The sequence below is a fragment of the Balaenoptera physalus genome (genome assembly GCF_965194825.1).
Source record: "Balaenoptera physalus genome assembly, chromosome: 17".
Classification (NCBI taxonomy): Eukaryota; Metazoa; Chordata; class Mammalia; order Artiodactyla; family Balaenopteridae; genus Balaenoptera; species Balaenoptera physalus.
The window spans coordinates 63484768-63506333 of NC_138895.1; the positions used below are offsets into that span (position 1 = coordinate 63484768).

At 39.4% G+C, this 21566-nt stretch overlaps 1 long non-coding RNA gene across 1 annotated transcript in view; it reads right to left on the reverse strand.

The window, feature by feature from the left end:
* LOC309646700 overlaps positions 1-20379 on the reverse strand; it is a 243149-nt gene extending 222770 nt beyond the window's left edge. Inside the window, exon 1 of the long non-coding RNA XR_014255540.1 lies at positions 1-20379. This exon is cut by the window's left edge and continues 48230 nt beyond it. This is a non-coding gene — a long non-coding RNA (uncharacterized lncRNA).
* Between the last annotated feature and the right edge of the window lie 1187 nt (positions 20380-21566).

The following is a 21566-nucleotide window of genomic DNA, read 5'->3' on the forward strand; positions in this document are numbered from 1 at the left end:
CTTCTATCATAATGTAAATCTGCTTTCTTTATCCACAGATTATGGGTTTTTTGATTAGGGAGACCATACTTGATTCATCTTCGTTATCTAGGTTCCTACTGTGTAATAGATATTCAATAAATGACTGGGACGTAAATGAATCACAGGGTGCCTATTCAACGTACTCTACAAAGATCTGGTCATTAGCAGTTCCTGCATAGTAGAGGATTTTCACATAACTTTCTGTTCTTAGATGTCATACTGATTAGGATTACTGAGAGGACACAGTCCTGACACCCGTGAACAAAGAGGGGAAATAGAGGATTCGGAGGAAGAGAGCACTTTGAACCAGAGATGTGTGAACCCAGAAGCATTTCGAGATTGGCACCATGTCTTGAACTAGTTTTCAAAGGAATCAGACTTGGCCAAACCCAAAGAGAATTTTGCCAAACACTTTTCCCCTTAATTTTTAAACCCATGTGTATTTTAAGGGAAATTCAGTCCATATGCTTCTGATTCATTTACACTTAACTCATCAAAATGTTGTTTTGTAAGAGTTATTTGATGTCCCAGTCTTTTGAGCTTTTGTGAAGAAACGCTTTCTCCCCTTAGAAATAGAAATCTTCTTTCGGCAAGTCACACAAAAAAAATTGATCCCTAAAAGGTTCGAAGTCACTTCCAACCTCAAGGCCACGAGGTTCCAAGGGTTCTTCACTGGACCTGATGTGACTGCCATCTCTGTAGGAATCTGAGGGTTTTTGTGGAGGAGCTGCAAAGTGCAGGTCTGATGAGCAAAAACTGCAAGACAAAGATAATTAAAAACTCCAAAATGGGAGAGGAGACATGTCAAGATTGGGGAAGGGATGAGAGGAAGCTACAAATCAAACACCCCAAACAGAAAGACAAAGAGAGTAAATGGATCAATTTTCTGTGCACAGAAGTTCAAAGATGAGGCAGGATGAGAGGAGAGTGTGTGCAAATAGATGTCGCAGAGCACATCTATCAGAGCTTTCAGAATCCTGTTGTAGAAAACCAAATGCCTCGGCCATTTGGGAAGCAATTACGAGAACGTGTTACTAATTACTTAGATGTGCCTGTTTACTTGAGCAGTAACAGTTGTTGCTATGGACCCTGCCAACTTGCCTGCCTCACTTCTACCGCCAAGGTTGGCGCTACTTATGCTTATTGCAATAGGTTCTTCATTTTTCTTTTCTCGTATCTACTGCAGAACTCATACGTATGCATTTCTGAAAAACATTATGCTCCATAGTGTCAACGAGAAGTGGCTATTTAGAAACACAGATGACCAGAAATTGGGGACTGTATAATTGCTATCTCCTTGCAATCCATGACGCTGTTGCCAGTGAAATAAAGTATCTTAGATCACAGCATGATGTCCTACATCACAAGTTCTTCCTTTGTAGAATGGCCTACCTAAGATGTCATAAGAATGATAAAACTCAAGAAAACAAGAAAGCACTCTGCAAGGACAAGGAGAAATAAGAGTACTTTGATGGAGTGTTTAAGTGTGAGTGACAATTGGTGTGGGCTTTAGCGTTAAGGAGACTTGATTTTACAATGCCCGACAAAACTTGAGTATCTTTTCCTGGGTTTATGCTGTCAAAGGAAAGGAGGCCCAAAGGGGATAAATAGAGACTCTTTAAAAAGAGAAAATTCCAGCACTTACCTTTTCAAGTGGAAGTGAAGGTAGAGACACCTAAAGAAACAGTGATTTTTCTAGTTTTCTTTAATGAGCTCAGGAATTTTTTTTTTTTTTTAATGATAGGAGCAATGGGAGCAGGAGCCCATCAACAGACACAGGCCCAAAAGAATGGCTTAGACTGGGAAGAATAAAGGAAGCCAAGCTTCCAGAAATATGCTCATGGAAATAGGAAAGAGCTTTCACATCTATCCTGGGAGTATAGGGAACAAGGGAAAGGAGAAGATTCCTATCCCAGAGCAAATCAGGCAACGTTATCTGATAACACTCAGAAAACAGAATTTTTTAATCCCATTATCTGCCCTATCAAACAAAATGGCACTATGAATTTGTTTATATTCCTCAACTAGATTATGAGTTCCTTGAGGACAGAGGGTAATCTTTGTTCTTTGTTTGTGCCTTTGGAACCAGAGCAACTAGCACAATGCTTGGCATCTAATTCATGTTTAGCAAATATTTGTGGAATAAAAAGTTGATAAGCCTAAAGCTGGCATGTGATGGTCTCCATCTCTGCTCCAGCCCTAGCTCTCTCCAAATATATGTATTCTTCATATAGCACCTTGAAGGCCATTCCACTTTCTGTTCAAAACCAATAAGGCTAAGTCTTTATGTCTGTTTGTCATTCCGGGGGGCATCTAACATATATCTTATCTAGCTGGCTGCACCTTTTTTCCTTCCACCCACATTTCCCAGAAGTGAGTGGACCATTGGTTGGTCTTTCCAGGCTTGTCTACATCTGTGCTTCTGCATCCCTGCTGAGCATACCTCTCCATAGCCGTTTGTAGGCCAGTCCAGAACTGAACCACAGTTATCTGGCCTGCAGTGGGATATCCTGCATGATTGTCTACCCTTCTCTAACATCACCTCTTCTTAGAGTGTCTCAGTTTCTGCTTCCTGTTTATTCCAGATCCTGTTGCTCCAGTTTTCCCAGCATGCTGTAAGCCTGACTGCCCCATGACAGCCCAGGCTGAAGATGCCCGTGAGGGGCAATGCTGTACAGCTGCTCGCCAAGGAGAGATGCCTCCTGACCCAGAAACATTACACCTAGGGCCATTAGGATAAGGAATGGCAATATGCAATAGGTCAGGCCAAATAAGGTTTTTTTCCCCTTTCTAATTAGGGATATGAGAAGGATCACATGGACATAACTTTTAAGCAAGGCATTTAGAATGATAAAACCTTACAGAAGTGATGCTCAACATTTGGAGATGAACTCTACTGAGAATCAGATGGAAGCCAGGAACCCTACTTGTACAAGTTTATCATGCAATTTCAGAGGGAATCATGTACTACATAACAAAAACTTTGTTTTAGGGATCAACAAACCTAACAGCTATTCTCTATCAGTGATAAAAAATAAAGCATGTTAGAGTAGATGGGATCTAAATTGCATTCAAATACTAAGAGCCTATGATTCTAATAAAATAGTAATAACAAGAAGAAATTCATTTCTTAATGCCTACCATATGCCAAGTTCTATACTAAGTACTTTGTCTACATTGCTTTATTTAATTCTCACAACAACACTACAAATTTAGCGTTATTATACTCTCCCAATGAAATAACAATACAGATGAGGGAATTCAGGCCTAGAAAGGTTAAATAACATATCCAGGGTCCTATAGTATGTAGCAGAGCTTAAAACTCAAACATGGATATTTGACTGTCTCTCTGTCAGGATAGGCAAAGTTAGGACTTCCCAAACCCCAGCAGCTTAAAGTTAGATGTATTTCCTCCTGACACTACATGTGCATCACACATCAGGGGAGCTCTGTTCTTCTTGGTCACTTAGGGTCCCAGCTAACAGAGCAACGTTGCCAGTCACTTTATATGAAAGAAAATGGAGGTCTTAGGGTCTCAAAGCAGCAATTCAAATGCTGTAGCCCAGAAGTAACATATATATCTTCTGCTCATACCCCGCTGGCCAGAATGAGTCACATGGGCAAACCCAAGGGAAACAGGAATTGCAATCTTACTTCTCGCCTAGAAGATAGAATCCCAAAAATATCAGACAAGCATCAAAATGTCTATTGCACTCCCAAAGCCCAGGTATTACCAATGAATTCTATATACCTTCAACCTAAGAAATGAAATGTTAAGCAGAGAGGTGTATTTGTTTTTCCATAATCTTGATGTAATCATAGAACAGGGAATAAGCTAGGACAAATGTCATTCCTCACCATCTAGTTCTGTGTACCTCAAGTTTTATGTTATGACCTAATTGTAATGTTGGAATTGTACTAAATTCCAGATACCTGCCCATAATCTGTCTTTAAAATGCAATATATTATAGTATAAGATTCAAATATAGAAGCAGTTTTAGAGGCAACCAGATTTGAATCCTGATTCCTTCTGATCCTTGCCCTTATTTTCTGGAGAAAACTTTTAAGCAAACAAAACATTTGTCGTGCTACCACAACTCATTACAAGCAATGCTGTTGATTTCCTCTTTTATTTCCAAAATCATGCTCTTCTGGAGACTTAAAGTAATACTATGTCTTCAAATGTCTGTGATGCTTTATAGTTTGCAAAACAGGCACTTTTCACATCAGTGATCTCATTTCATCAGCCTTTCACACAGGCATTATTTTCATTATAGTTCTCCAGATGAAGAGTTGGAAGCCCAGAATGGTAAAAAAAAAAAAAAAAAAACCTAGCCTAAGGCCACAGCTAAAAAAGAGGTTGGACTGGGTTCAACCCCTCATCTGATCCCACAGTCTGTGCTACTTCCTGTCACACCTCCCAAATCTTTGTGACAATTATCTTTAACTGCTGGTAAAATCAGTCATGGCCCATCCTCTCTTTTGTGCAAGAATATCAGAGACAAAGGGTCCCTTATTCCAAAATGATTCTGACCTATGAGGCTCCCACAGGAGGAGGCTTCAAGGGGAAGATTGCAAAATTAACAGCCATAAGAACTTCCCCAGTCAGGAAAGTTTTCATTAGCGGGCAGTAAATAAATAAATAAACCCCTGAGTGGGAATATTCTGGAAACGGGAGAACTAAGATTTACCAAGCACCTCCTGTGAACCTCACACTTAATATTGTTTGTGTTGATAATGGCTGATGTTTATGGAGGGCTCCCTTTGAATAAGTTCCAGGGCTAAGAACTGACCATGCATTATGATTACCTTTTATCCTCGAGACAGCCCCATGATGTACGTATGGCCATTATTCCTCTTTTGCCCACGAGACGGAGCATTGGAAACTAACTGCCAACATCATACGCAATTGACAAGTGGCTGAACTGGGATTTAAACCCAGAATGTCGAGCTCGAGAGCTTGCATTCTTGTGACTTCATGACCACAGCAAGGCTGGTACATAGAAATCATTATTCTCACTTTATGGATGTGGAAACATAGCACAAAGAGGTTCAGTAACTCTACAAAGCCGTACAGCCAATCGGCAAAGTGAAAATGAACTCAGATTTGTTCCATATCAAAGGCCAGTTACACCAGGCACTGAGGAAGCAAGGGTCTCTGTGCCTTTTAACTCAAGGGCCATCTCAGCAAAGAGAAAACCACAGAGATAATCACCAGAGGATGCAAGACAGGCAAGACTGCATTTCCACTCTGGTTCTCAGTCTTACTGTGTCATGCATGCTGTTAACCTTTGGGGTTTATGAAAGAGGGAATTCCTGACGGTTCCTGGACACCTTTGGGGCACTTTCCATTAGAGGCTCACACAATGTTGCCCCACTGAGAAAGGCTCTGAGTGTCTGCAGCCGTCCTGGAGCACTGTTCTGTTTCTTCGGGTTTGCTTGAAGCCTTCATCTTCCAACACTCCTTTGGACATCCTCAGACACCTCCCTTCTCTAGGGTCACCACAGAGCTAATACGTTCATCCACAAAGACAATGTGCATCCCCCATACTAGGATGAAGTGTGTCACCTTTGAAGGAATGTTCTGCCTACAACTGTCACTCTTTGTGCCTTTCATTTCACATTGGATGAAGTGAATGAAGCCGGTAAGCCACTGCTTTCGAACATTTACAGAATCATCTTTCTTAGTAGCTGATGAACTGTTGAACAGGAGGGTTGAAACATTTTTCTGATTTAAAAATAATATCTACTGTGATATAATGCTGCTCAAATCTCCCTCCTGGAAATGAGCATAATCTGGGAAATCATGCTTTTATAATAACGTGCAGTTGCAGAAACACAGCAAATAAAATAGCTGTCCCATCAGAAATAAGTGTAGCACCACCTCAGGACCCAGAGAACTGGGCAAATAGAAATAGTGGGCAAACAACTCTGCTGTTTAATTTATATTTAATTTACATCTTTGAGGAAGGAAAAGAAGGAAGGAAGTAGGACCAAGGGTTGATTAGGAAAGAAAAAAAATTCACAATCATAAAAGCTCAGATGCGACTTCCAGAATTAAAGTACTGAATTTAGGTACTGAATATAGTCTCTAAGGCTGTGGTTAAATTGACTAAAAGAACTAACAATAATAATAGCAGCTAACATTTATTTAGGGCCTAATCTCTCATCACTCAAAGATCTGACCCTTCTAAATATCCCACCTTAAAAAAGCAAACACTATGAACAGCAGCACCCCAAACAGCCCCCAGCGACTCCCTGCCTCTTCCCCCTGCCTCTCAAGGAGGTTCTCTCTGTTGTTCTCCCTCTAGACCAAGGGAAGGGAGAAGTGGTGCTGGGCTTCTGCTCCCTCTGCCTGATCCCTTGGCCACCTCACTGGGGGTCATGACCCCCAACTAAAGGATTAGAGAAATAAAGCAGAGTAATTCTTTGCTCAGGCTTTAAATTCAAGGGTATTGACAAAAACAGCCATTCCAGTTGCAAAAATAGTTAAATATCTCCTTTACCTTGGAATATAGCCACTGCTCTCCTAGTTCATCCAAGCACCTCCATTCCTGCTGCTCAAACCACTCAATCCCTCCCTCAGGATCCCGGACATTCTCCCTATCCAGTAACTGATGGGTTAATGCCTCCCTTTGGGGGAGAAAGTGATGGCTCCAGGACCCCACTATAGCCTGTGCTCAGTATCCACTACTGCTGCATTTGCCTAGATTTCTTTTCTGAACTGTGATCTGAGTATCACCAATGCCCCATGATGTCTTAATAGGTATGTTCTTAGGAATGGTTCTGAGAGAGTCCATTAATTTCTGAATCCTGGAGTTAACAAAACCAAACAGGTTTCTTTACTACAGAATGCCTTGGAGTTTTAAATATTCTAATGGGAACTATGAATCTGCAGGAGGGACACAGAATATACAGGATTACCCCCAAATTATTTGAAAACAAAATCTTTTTTCCATAAACACTTAGCACATTCACTGAGTCAGTCATTCAAGACATACTTACTGAGCGCCTGTTTCATGTATGCTCCTCAGCACTGTGGCTACAGCAGTAATAAATCATGTAAAATCTGCATTTTTTATTGTCCATCATGTTCTTCCTAGCAGGAAAGCTAGATGATAAACAAACAGAAGTATACAGAACACAACTGCTATGAAGAAAAACTAAAACAGAGTAAGACAGTATTTATCACATGATAGATTATAACCATTCAGTTGGCGGTGAAATCAATTTGAAGGGATGTTGCCAGCATGATTTTTAATGAAATAATTAGGATGGAATGGGATGAAATGAAATAGAATGGAATGGAATAGGAGGTATTAGAGGGCATCTCCCATAGTAGACATAGGTACTGTTTATGAAATTTTTGCTGTGGTTTTCTGTATATGTCATATGGGGTCATGATACAAGATGTTTTACTCACTGTGGGTGACAGCAAATGAGTGTGAAAGCCACTGGGGTAAGAGGATATAGAGTGACAGGTGGGTCTTATTTTAGAAGCAGTGGCCAAGGAAAGCCATTTAGAGAAGATGCCATTTGAGTAGAGACCTGCGTGAAATGGGAGGGCAGTGTTCCAGACTGAGCTAATTGCACATGCAAAGGCACTGTGGTGGAAGTATGCTCGCAGGTTTGAGAGTCAGCCAGAAGGCCCAAGAGGCTGGAACTGAGTAAGCAAAAAGAAGAGTGGGGGGAAATGGATGACAGAGGAAGCCAGGAATCAAAGCTTGAAGGCCTTTGAGGATACGGGAACAGCTTTAAATTCCAACGTGGGCAGAGACATGATCTGATTAAAGTTATAAATGGAATCACCCAGGTCCACTGGAGTGTTGACCAAAACGGACAAGAGTACAAACTACAAGACCAAAGTGTTGGAGGTGCTGGCGGTCATAAGCATTCCCTAAAACTGGATTTGGGAATCTTTGCCGAGATCAATCCCTTAGCACTTGGATTTCTGCCACACGGGTGACTGAATGGTAAGAGGAACTGTAGGGCAAGGAGGGGAACGTAGAGTGGGCACACTGTGCAGTGAACAAAAGCATCCCCATGAGGCAGTCCTCAGGGGAACGAGTGCTGGAAAGGTTCTGAGGCTTCCAACCACATGGTGATGCATAAATCCCCCAACCCGCCTTCCTACCATCAACAGAAAGGGAGAATTTTCCGTGTGCCCACCTTCCAAGCATCTCCTGATTCCTTCAAACCTGTTTGTGGTGCTCTGTTTAACCTTATTCCTTCCAGGTAGAAATGCTGGAGAAAGTGGGAGCATGAGGAATTACTCAGGTAACGGAACCCAAGGCAGAGAACCGTGAGACCACCAAGGGTCTTACCTCAGTCCCCAGGCAGGGATTGCCCCACCCGGAGCTAGGCTGGGGACCATTCAGAAAACCCATTAGAGCCTCCGTGGGCCCTGTGCCAACCACAGACACAACTGATGTGAACCTGATGCTCAGGTTTGAAATGGGATAGTGCTCACTCCACAGGTGACTTATAAAGACTTTGGTTCTACCTCATATATGTGAAAATACAGTATCTGGAATTGCTGAGTATGAAAACCTAAATTTAGAATCACTTCAAAATTGCCTCTGATTCCAGGAAGATTGCCAAAGAGAACAAGAAATAAAGAGAGCTAGAGACTTTGGAGGACAAGATGTTAAACCCAAAAAAAAGAAAAAGAATGTGTCTAACTTGACAAAATACATCAACCGATTTCCATTTGTTTTTCTAAAAGTGAAGTGCATGGCAGCTCAATGAGGCATCTGAATGTGCAAAAGGGAAGTGAATATTCATGAAGTTTATTTTCTTGAAAGGCCTGTGTTTTAAATGTACAGGGCCAGCAGTCCAACAGAATCATTTAAAAATTAGGTTTGAAAATCTGGGTTCCTTCCAAGGGTTCAGTCTAGTGGGGACTTGTACTTCCGAGATAGTGGGGAAAGCCCTGGCAAATGGAGGCTGCTAGGAAAGAGAAGATAATATCTGCTGGTCCTTAAACAAAGCGGTTACTGTACGGTGGGTAATTTAGCCATGAGATGCAGACCAGCACTGTACGCTGGTGCTACCACCTCCCTGCTAGGTACCATCTAAACTGTCCCAGGCCTGAACATCCCTGCCCGGTTAAACTGCCCATCGGGAGAGGGGGAGAGAGAAGCTATGTGTTCTTGATAGGGAACATGTTCAGAGAGGAAGCTGGCGTCAAGCTTGAATTTAAGTAGAAAGAGGGAAGAGAAGTGTCTATAGAGAGAAGAGGACGGAGCTATGGTAAAAAGTGCTTTAAAATGCCAGGGAGAGTTACAGCAAAGAAAGAAACCAGTGGGAGAGTCCACTTACTAGACCTACACAGACATCAAAGTCACCCAGTCTGATATATACAAGTATTCTGGAATCCTACAACGACACAGACTAGCATTAACTGCGTGAGGCTCTGCCATCACTGTCATTGTGGAGCTGCCTTCATGAAGCAGCTGAGCAAAGATCCCAGAGCAGAAGCCCAGGGCAAGCAAGGAAGGAGAGAAGATACAGGGTGGGGCTTCCAGAGGTAAGAGAAGAAAATGTCAGGCAAGGATGAGTCTCTATTTCCCCCAATAGTTCTCATCACGGGGGTGAGTTGGGGTCGGCAGGGAGGTTTGGGGGTGACTTAAAACAGAACTGTGAAGATAAACATCATGGGCACTTTTTAACCTCATTAGCATCCTGGGCTCTCACTTATATCCTATGTCTGCCAAAGCTTAGTTGGAAGGAAGTTTGGAGACAGATAACTCCAGGACCTGCAACTGCCTAGCTGAGTAGCCTTGAATATGATATTCAAATCTACACTTTCCCCACTTTCCCTTCTGAGTAATGGGGATAGTAATTGCATTTCATATTTGGGTTAATGAGGATTAGTAAGATGATACTGGTAAGGAACTTAGCATAGTAGTGGAACACACTAAGTACTCAATGAGTATTCATTTGCTACTATTATCAAGACAATTCTTAACTGATAGCTACAATGTAGATTGACAAGGACCTGTGGAATAATCTCTACCCCAGAGTAGAGGAAGTGCCCTTTGATAAGATGTTAGATGAGTTTTGGGGGCAGGAAATTTCCCTCGTGCCCTCTCGAAGCTTAACACATAGTTGTGTTCAAATAAAGAACAAGTATGTAATGTGTGTCTACTGGGCCAGGCGCTGTGCTAGGCATCAGGGGAAAAATATATATATATATAATAAAATATGATTCCTTCTCTTAAAAACATCTTTAAAAGAAAACACAAATTAATAGGAGTATAAAATAGGTAGCAAATTTCTATTTGGAAGAGAACCAAAAAGTATTTTGGAATTTAAGACTTAAAGTTTAATATAGCAGGATAGCAGGCCTCTTTTTTTTTTTTTTTTTTTTTGGCCCATTTTCTTATTTTTGAAGTGATTTCTTAAACAAGAAAATTCTATTTTCTCATTCTTGGTTTTAGACTGTATAGAAAAAATTCTATCTCTTTAAATGTCTGGTACAAAATGATTATTTCCTTCCTTTAAAGATAAGCAATAATATTTTGGATACACTTTGTGTTGACTTGGAATACAAGCACAGATTCCACATGTAGTCTCTGCTTTGGTTCTTGTGAAATAAGTACAGGAGACTGCAAAACTGGGAAAATGAATTCTGGAAAATGAGATGCTTTATGGCCAAGGCTGAAAAACAGATTTAATAAAGAATTAATCTTCAGAAAGTAAGTGCTCATGAGCATTTGAAAAATATTGTGCTGTTATCCATCTGACATTTTCCTCACCTGTGGCCTGATTCTCTTCCCCCACTCTGTCTTTGTGTTTTTGTTATAACCTAATTCAAGTGTAGAGGACTTGTTGCCATAGTGCCAAAGGATCTTTCTTGAAAAGCCCTTATCGAGGGGGTTAAGAGATTAACCGTGTCACTTGACCTCTCACCCAGTTTGGACCTAACTAGACATTTAATGTCAAGATGAAACAGTGAAGAATTAAAAGAATGCACTAAGGCCTTCAGAATTATATTTAACACTGTCAAAATCTTTCAGATATCATTAAGAGCCTGCCGAAATTATTCTAGGCAAACCTTTTACTTGGGGAGGAAACAAACATTTCTTTTGGCCTCCGTCTTCCCATTCACTGGATTTGAAAACTTTAATGTTATGGAGAAAGAAACAGGGGACAAAGGTCCATATTAAATTAGTCAGTTCTAATTCTGCTTTATCACATGTATAAAAATAAAGTGTAATGGGGAAAAAATTGTCTGAAATGTGTTAAAGATTTTCTGTGGATTATGATTACTCATACTGTCACTTTTCCTTTATCACACATGGAAGGCATTTTTCAGAAATAAATGATAATAAAAGTTAAGGTCATTAACTTTTCATTTAGAATAAAGGGATAAATATGGCCAGTGTTTTCATCATAAATACTCATATTTCTCATTTAAATAACTTATCAATTCTTATATTATAAACCTCAGTTTTTCAAAGTCTTGAGTAGGGAAATGTCAAAGATTCCAATTTACTTGTATAAAAAAAATGTGGAAGAGGGAGGATTCTGTATTTTAAAATACAGTTTCATTCCTTTCCAATGTCTTCTAAGCAAGACCAACGTCCTGATAAATGGAAATTTTCAAAAGTCTGCATTAAAGAATAATATTTGTTTAAATAAATATAATTACTAATAAGTAACTGAGTAGTGATAACCAAAATATAAAACTTTTTTTTTTAAAAAAAAGAACTTCTTCATCCAAATGTAGTTATTCTTCAAAACAAATAGCTCAGAAATAGGTATGCTTATCAATGGTAATATATCTGTGTTTTCATTTTATAAAGCACATTCTCGCATAGCCTCTTATTTAAATCTTACTGTAATCTTGTGGGGTCAGTTATAATAATCTTCATTTTAAAGATGAAGAAAAGGAAACTTTGAGCAAGCAAGTCGCTTAAGGTTTCACAGGCAGTAGCTGCAGAGCCGTGACTTTAAAAATGTTCTTACACTCCAAAACTAGAATTATTTCACCTGTATCACAGCAAATTCCTTCCCCATTATAGTAGTATTGTTAATGCTCAAAAGATTAGTAGGATTTTACTTTTAGACTCGTCTTTGGAGTCCATTTATGGATCACAGGGAAAATAGACTTCATTATTTTAGAGTTGCAACTTAGTTATTAATCAGTTTTTTTTTAAACGTGCCCAAATGAATGACCATGTTATTAGGTTATGCCCCAAAATCAAAGCCACTCTCAAATTATGAAGATTTTTTCACACCAGAGGATGTTTAAAAGACTATAACTTGGTTTTAGAAAAAAAATTTGAAAACTGAAATTCCAGAACTGTTTTAATCAATGCAGCATGTTTGAAATGGATATACAGAGTTTTATAATGGGTACGTGTGAGTTGCTTAGAACCTTTTAGGCTCTTAAATGAGAATAAATAACCCCCTGTAATTTTGCCTGCATTATTTGTACTGTTTTTCAAATGTAATGTATGACACACTCAGGCAGGAATAGATCTTGTTCAGGCAAATTCTACTGGAGCAGAGTGTCACTTTCTTGTTCTTACCACTCTAGGAACTGGAACTTGGAAAAAAAAATAATAATCAATCATGTCCAACTGATTAAAATATCTCTTCTTAACAATACTTGAAACTTTTTAATCAGACCTTTAAAAAAGAGAGTGGGAGAGATTAACTAAGAAGGACTGAACTCAAATGACAGAACTGGACGGCTATCCTAAGTATATATAAATAAACTACAATTACTAAGCAACTTTTACTACGATGTTCATCTGATCTTAATCTCATTCTATGTTTCCATTAGATAACATTATATCTGGATTATTTTCCTCTGCTGCTTTTTTCACTGGGTGGGATTTATGATATTCCAAGAGCTAAAATATTAAGGCAAAGAATTTGGGGTCTTTCTGTATGCAGTTATTTAAAGCTGAGTTGTTAGCATGGGAGAATTCACCACCTAGTCTCTATAGTTCTAGCTTACATTTTGTTTCAGTGTATAATTAGCAAAGTAAAATGAGAAGACCATATAGGGCTCAACACCTTCTGACCCATTCTATTCTATATTCTGCAAATAGACCAAATACGAGTACACAGAAAAATCAGCTAGGGATCCATGTTAAAAATGCAGCTTTCTGGTCCCACGCTCATAGACCCTGCTACAATGGGTTTAGAGTTAAGCCCAGGGATTTACATTTTAGTAGGAACTTCCCAGCCCATGCAGACAGTCCCTGGGCCACCTTTTAAAAGATACTGAATATAAACTTCTATTTACAATGTGTTGGTAAGCAGTTTAATTAATTCCCCTGGCTTTTGTCTGGAAAATAACTTCCTAGATAAATGCAACCCCAAAGACCTTTCCCAGTAATTCTTGGGTTTCTATTCACACAACTATCATATCCAAATTACCAAAACCTGAGATTTTGCTGTGTTACATGCTCTTGTTTTTTGAAGAAAAATATTTTAGGCCAGTCTCTGATTCTTAACAAATGCTACATTAGTTAAAGACCTCTAACTGAGACTCTGATGACTATGATGTTTTCCTTTGCAAATATCTTTGAAAAGTTTATCATTGTCTATACTTTACCATAACAGTAGCAGAATTCAACAATTATTCTAAGTCTAGAGATATACACAGGATACTTCTTTTGTGGTTTGATAAAAGCATGTAGATATATACCTGACAGACTAATGGAAATGGTAGGAAAACTGAATTTTAGCCACAGGAAAGTTACTGTATATGGCTTCACAGGTTTTTATAAAGATGTCATTCACATATATTATTCTTCTTTTACAAAATAAAGGAAATTGGACGATTACTTGGAGACTTAACCTCTGAAAATAATTTTTCTGGTATTATCTGGGAAGCTGAGTGAGAATCTCTTTAGACTTGCTTCTCTCTTTTCTGTTTATTACTGGGGTTAATCAAATCCCAGAACTACCTCCAACCTCAAACATAACTGGCTAAGAAAACTGATAGGCATAAAGTTTTCTTTGATTATTCAGGCTGTCAGTGTTTGGTAAAAGCAAGATGCAGAAGACAAAGACATCATGAATAAGAGCTACTTGCGGGTCTATTCATCTTGAGCAAGGCTCAACTAAAGAATTTCTACAGTGTTAAAGAAAGACAAGTTACTGAAGGTCAAGTGCTTGTTCCAACAAGCTGCCCCTTTGGTGACGCTCTCTCTGCCTCACATTCTAGAGACATGTCTTTCAGCCTCTTGGCCATATCTAAAAGGGAGGCTTCTCTGGATAAGAATGCTGGGTTGGTGTGGTCTTGTTGTGGGAGCTGCATTTTGGCTGTCTACCTTTTGATTGTGCTCAAAGTAAAAATATTTGAAGGTCTATGAAAGAAGAATAAACCCCAAACCATGCCAGAAAAGTGCCATTCTTTCTATCATTATAATTAAAACTCCAGCACAATGCAGTTTCACATTCTTGTCACCTAGTTTTAAAATTCACTATGTAATACTCACCATTTAAAGCATTCACCAAAGGCCAAAAAGACATTTCACTGTGTATGATGCTTTGAGCTTCAGTCCCAGATAAAACACCCACAAAAAAAATATATGGGGAGAGTCAAGATGGCGGTGTGGGAAGACGCTGAGTTAGCATCTCCCCACAACTAGGGTGCCTGCTGGCCGCTGGTGGGGGACTCTGATGCCCAAGGAGATGGGAGGAACCCCAAAGTGAACCTGTAGGACACAGGGGGACTGAGAGGGGAGGAGAAGTGGAGGCCAGACAGGATCAGCGCCTCTGAGGCCAGGGATATCAGGAGAGGCAGGCGGGAGGGACTCTCCAGGAGGAGCAGGAGAGGAGCGGAGGGCGATCGCTTGGCCCACTTGGGCTGGAGAGCCTGCTGAGCTCCCAGGCCGGTACCCCCTGTCCAAAGGCCCCTCCAGGCCACGTGGGACCTGGAAGCATAAGAGGGAGGCTGGGGAGATGAGGAGAGGCAGGCGGGAGGGGTCCTCTGGGAGGAGCGGGAGAGGAGCGGAGGGTGATTGCCCCACCCACTCGGGCATGGGGAGCCTGCTGCGCTGCCTTCCAAAGCCCCCTCCAGACTGCACAGGTGCTTGAGGGCATAGGAGGAGGCCGGGGAGATCAGGAGAGGCAGGTGGGAGGAGCCATCCAGGAGGAGCGGAGGGAGAATGCCCGCCCCACTCAGGCACAGGGAGCCTGCTGAGCTCCCAGGCCGATCCCCTGCCCTCCAAAGCCCCCTCCAGGTTACATGAGTCCTTGGGGGCATAGGAGGGAGGCAGAGGAGATCAGGAGAGGCAGGCGGGAGGGCCCCTCGGTAGGAGCTTCAAGTCCGAACCACTGGACTAAGGGAGAACCTCAGACCCCAGGGAATATTCATCGGCGTGAGGTCTCATGAAGTTCCTCATCTCAGCACCAATACCCAGCTCTACCCAATAGCCTACAAACTCCAGTGCTGAAAGGCTCAGGCCAAACAATCAGTAAGAAGGAACACAACCCCACTCATAAAGAAAAAAAAAAAAAGATGGCAAAAAAATATATCACAGATGAAGAGGCAAGGTAAAAACCTACAAGACCAAATAAATGAAGAGGAAATCGTCAATCTACCTGAAAAAGAATTCAGAGTAATGATAGTAGAGATGATCCAAAATCTTGGAAATAGAATGGAGGCGCACGGATTGAGAAAATACAAGAAATGTTTAACAAAGATCTAGAAGAACTAAAGAACAAACAAACAGAGATGAACAACACAATGACTGAAATGAAAAATACACTAGAAGGAATCAATAACAGAATAACTGAGGCAGAAGAACGAATAAGTGAGCTGGAAGACAAAATGGTGGAAATAACTGCCAAGGAGAAGAATAAAGAAAAAAGAATTGAAGACAATCTCAGAGACCTCTGGGACAATACTAAATGCACCAATATTTGAATTATAGGGGTCCCAGAAGAAGAAAAAAACAGAGTCTGAGAAAATATTTGAAGAGATTATAGTCGAAAACTTCCCTAACATGGGAAAGGAAATAGTCACCCAAGTCCAGGAAGCACAGAGTCCCATACAGGACAAACCCTAGGAAAAACACACCAAGACACATGTTAATCTAACTAATAAAAATTAAATTCAAAGAAAAAATATTCAAAGCAGCAAGGGAAAAACAAAAAATAACATACAAAGGAATCCCCATAAGGTCATCAGCTGATCTTTCAGCAGACTCTGCAGGCCAGAAGGGAGTGGCAGGATATACTTAAAGTGATGAAAGAGAAAAACCTACAACCAAGATTACTCTACCCAGCAAGGATCTCATTCAGATTCAATGGAGAAGTCGAAAGCTTTTCAGACAAGCAAAAGCTAAGAGAATTCAGCACCACCAAACCAGCTTTACAACAAATGGTAAAGGAACTTCTCTAAGCAGGAAATACAAGAGAAGAAAAAGACCCACTAAAACAAACCCAAAACAATTAAGAAAATGGTAATAGGAACATACATATCAATAATAACCTTAAATGTGAATGGATTAAATGCCCCAAACAAAAGACACAGACTGGCTGAATGGATACAAAATCAAGACCCATATATATGCTGTCTACAAGAGACCCACTTCAGACCTAGGGACACATACAGATTAAAAGTGAAGGGATGGAAAAAGATATTCCATGCAAATGGAAATCAAAAGAAACCTGGAGTAGCAATACTCATATCAGATAAAATAGATTTTAAAATAAAGACTGTTACAAGAGATAAGGAGGTACACTACATAATGATCAAAGGATCAATCCAAGAAGAAGATATAACAATTACAAATGTTTATGCCCCCAACATAGGAGCACCTCAATACATAAGGCAAATGATAACAACCATGAAAGGAGAAATCGACAGTAACACAATAATAGGGGACTTTAACACCCCACTTACACCAACAGAAAGATCATCCAAACAGAAAATAAATAAGGAAACACAAGCTTTAAATGACACAATAGACCAGATAGATCTAAATGATATTTCTAGAACATTCCACCCAAAAGTGGCAGAATACACTTTCTTCTCAAGTGCACATGGAACATTCTCCAGGATAGATCACATCTTGGGTCACAAATCAAGCCTTGGAAAATTTAAGAAAATTGAAATCGTATCAAGCATCTTTTCTGACCACAACACTATGAGATTGGAAATCAATTACAGGAAAAAAACTGTAAGAAACACAAATACATGGAGGTTACACAGTGCACTACTAAAGAACTAAGCGATCACTCAAGAAATCAAAGAAGAAATAAAAAAATACATAGAAACAAATGACAATGAAAACACAATGACCCAAAACCTATGGGACGCAGCAAAAGCAGTTCTAAGAGGGAAGTTTATAGCAATTCAATGTCACCTCAAGAAACAAGAAAAATCTCAAATAAACAATCTAACCCTACACTTAAAATAACCAGAGAAAGAAGAACAAAGAAAACCCAAAGTCAGTAGAAGGAAAGAAATCATAAAGATCAGAGCAGAAATAAATGAAATAGAAATGAAGAAAACAATATCAAAGATCAATAAAACTAAAAGCTGGTTCTTTGGGAAGATAAACAAAATTTATAAACCCTTAGCCAGACTCATCAAGAAAAAAAGGGAGAGGACACAAATCAATAAAATTAGAAATGAAAAAGGAGAAATCACAACTGACACTGCAGAAATACAAAGGATAAGAGACTACTACAAACAACTATATGCCAATAAAATGGACAGCCACGAAGAAATGGACAAATTCTTGGAAAGGTACAATTTTCCAGGACTGAACCAGGAAGAATTAGAAAATATAAACAGACCTATCACAAGTAATGAAATTGAAACCATAATTAAAAATCTCCCAACAAACAAAAGCCCAGGACCAGATGGCTTCACAGGCGAATTCTATCAAATATTTAGAGAAGAGCTAACACCGATCCTTCTTAAACTCCTCCAAAAAATTGCAGAAGGAGAAACACTCCCAAATTCATTCTACGAAGCCACCATCACCCTGATACCAAAACCAGAAAAAGATATCACAAAAAAAAGAAAATTATAGACCAATATCACTGATGAACATAGATGCGAAATTCCTGAACAAAGTCCTAGCAAACAGAATCCAGCACATTAAAAGGATCATACACCATGATCAAGTGGGATTTATCCTAGGGATGAAAGGATTCTTCAATATATGCAAGTCAATCAATGTGATACACCACATTAACAAAAATTAAGGAATAAAAACCATATTATCATCTCAATAGATGCAGAAAAGGCTTTTGACAAGATTCAACACCCATTTATGATAAAAACTCTCCAGAAAATGGGCATACAGGGAACCTACCTCAACATGATAAAGGCCATATATGACAAACCCATAACAAGCATCATACTCAATGGTGAAAAACTGAAAGCATTTCCAGTAAGATCAGGAACAAGACAAGGATGTCCACTCTCGCCCCTCTTATTCAACATAGTTTTGGAAGTCCTAGCCACAGCAATCAGAGAAGAAAAAGAAATAAAAGGAATACAAATTGGAAAAGAAGAAGTAAAACTGTCACTGTTTGCCGATGACATGATACTATACATAGAAAACCCTAAAGACGCCACCAGAAAACTACAAGAACTAATCAATGAATTTGGTAAGGTTGCAGGATACAAAATTAATGCACAGAAATCTCTGGCATTCCTATACACCAACAATGAAAAATCAGAAAGAGAAATTAAGGAAACACTCCCATTTACCACTGCAACAAAAAGAATAAAATACCTAGGAATAAACCTCCCTAAGGGGGCGAAAGACTTGTACTCAGAAAACTATAAAACACTGATGAAAGTAATCAAAGCTGACATAAACAGATGGAGAAATATACAATGTTCTTGGATTGGAAGAATCAATATTGTGAAAATGACTATATTACCCAAAGCAATCTACAGATTCAGTGCAATCCCTATCAAACTAGCAATGGCATTCTTCACAGAATTAGAAAAAAAAATTTTACAATTCATATAGAAACATGAAAGACCCCAAATAGCCAAAGCAATCTTGAGAAAGAAAAACAGAGTTGGACGAATGAGGCTCCCTGACTTCAAACTATACCACAAAGCTACAGTAATCAAGACAGTATGGTACTGGCACAAAAACAGAAATACAGATCAATGGTACAGGATAGAAAGCCCAGAGATAAACCCATGCACACATGGGCACCTAATTTATGACAAAGGAGGCAAGAACATACAATGGAGAAAAGACAGCCTCTTCAATAAGTGGTGCTGGGAAAACTGGACAGCTACATGTAAAAGAATGAAATTAGAACACTCCCTAACACCATACACAAAAATAAACTCCAAATGGATTAAAGACTTAAATGTAAGACCGGACATTATAAAACTCTTAGAGGAAAATCTAGGAAAAACACTCTTTGACATAAGCCACAGCAAGATCTTTTTTGACCTACCTCCTAGAGTAATGGAATTAAAAACAAAAATAAACAAATGGGACTTAAAAGCTTTTGCACAGCAAAGGAAACCATAAACAAGACAAAAAGACAACCCTTAGAATGGGAGAAAATATTTGCAAATGAAACAACAAAGGATTAATCTCTAAAATATACAAACAGCTCATGGAGCTCAATATCAAAAAAAAACAAATAATCCAGTTAAAAAATGGGCAGAAGACCTAAACAGACATTTCACCAAAGAAGACATACAGATGGCCAAGAGTGACGTGAAAAGATGCTCAACATCACTAATTATTAGAAAAATGCAAATCAAAACTACAGTGAGGTACACCTCACACCGGTCAGAATGGCCATTATCAAAAAATCTAGAAACAATAAATGCTGGAGAGGGTGTGGTGAAAAGGGAACCCTCCTGCACCATTGGTAGGAATGTAAATTGATACAACCACTATGGAAAACAGTATGGAGGTCCCTTAAAAAACTAAAAATAGAACTACCATATGACCCAGCAACCCCACTACTGGGCATATACCCTGAGAAAACCATAATTCAAAAAGAGACATGTACCACAATGTTCATTGCAGCACTATTTACAAGAGCCAGGACACGGAACCAAACTAAATGTCCTTTGACAGATGAATGGATAAAGAAGATGTGGCACATATATACAATGGAATATTACTCAGCCATAAAAAGAAACAAAATTGAGTTATTTGTTTTGAGGTGGATGGACCTAGAGTCTGTTATACAGAGTGAAGTAAGTCAGAAAGAGAAAAACAAATACTGTATGCTAACACATATATATGGAATCAAAAAAAAATGATACTGATGAAACTAGTTGCAGGGCAGGAATAAAGAGGTAGACATAGAGAATGGACTTGAGGACATGGGGTGGGAGGGCGAAGCTGGGCGAAGTGAGAGTAGCATCGACATATATACACTACTGAATGTAAAGTCGTTGGCTGGTAGGAAGCAGCAGCATAGCACAGGGAGATCAGCTTGGTGCTTTGCGATGACCTAGTCGGGTGGGATAGGGAGGGTGGGAAGGAGGCTCAAAAGGGAAGGGATATGGGGACATGTGTATGCATAAGGCTGATTCACTGTGTTGTGCAACAGAAACTAACACAGTATTGTGAAGCAATTATACTCCAATAAAGATCTATTAAAAATAAAAATCTATGGGAATTCTCTGTACTTTCTGTTCAATTTTTTTGTAAACCTAAAACTGCTCTAAAAATTAAAGTCTGTTACATTTTTTTAAATCTACCATTAGATTGACATAGTATTTATGAATATCCTAAACTGTATCTTGAAATTTTATCTAATATGAATTGCTTAATTTTATGTGTATAGACATGCTGCTCTTGAATCAAAATTTGCCAGGAAAAATTATTTGCAAAAGCTGGCAGCCATTTAAATAAAGTAGGTCTTTACTGGGTTGACAAGTGCTATAGAACTACATGAATGGAAACAAAAGGGGAAGGGAAATTCTTATTTATTTCATTCCCAGGCATATGGAACGAGGAAGAAAGCACTCTTATACATGAGAGCACTATTAAACTGAGAAGGCTGTCAGAAAACAGAAAGGTCAGACACATGATACAATTCCTTTAAGGCTTCTAGAAATTCTGGCCAAAAAATGATTCAATGAGTGGTGACCTGGAAAAGTTTGAAGTATCAGTATAAAGCACACATAAATAATAGTAGCAGGAAGCTGGGAGATGATTATCCCTGGAGAGACTTTGAGATATAAGTTGAGGAAAAGATAAGTAATATAGTATTTATTTTTTCATTCACCTGCCAAATGTTTACTAAGCACCCGTTGTTTAGGGCTGTGGTCCTCAAACTTTGCCGCACATTAGAATCGCCTGGGGAGTTTTAAAAAATTCTGATGGCCTGCTCACATCCCATACCAATTAACTCAGAGTGCCTGGGGGTGGGGGCCAGGCTTAGGACTTTCTAAAGATCATTGGGTAACTCCAATGTGCAGCCAAGGTTGAAGACACTTATCCATCCAAGAAAAGTCAATTGTGCATGTTTTTTTCTCTCAAGGAACTTGAAATCTAGGTAAGGAGATTAGTCATGTAGACAAGCAAATAGAAAGCAGAATTCAACAACACATGCTT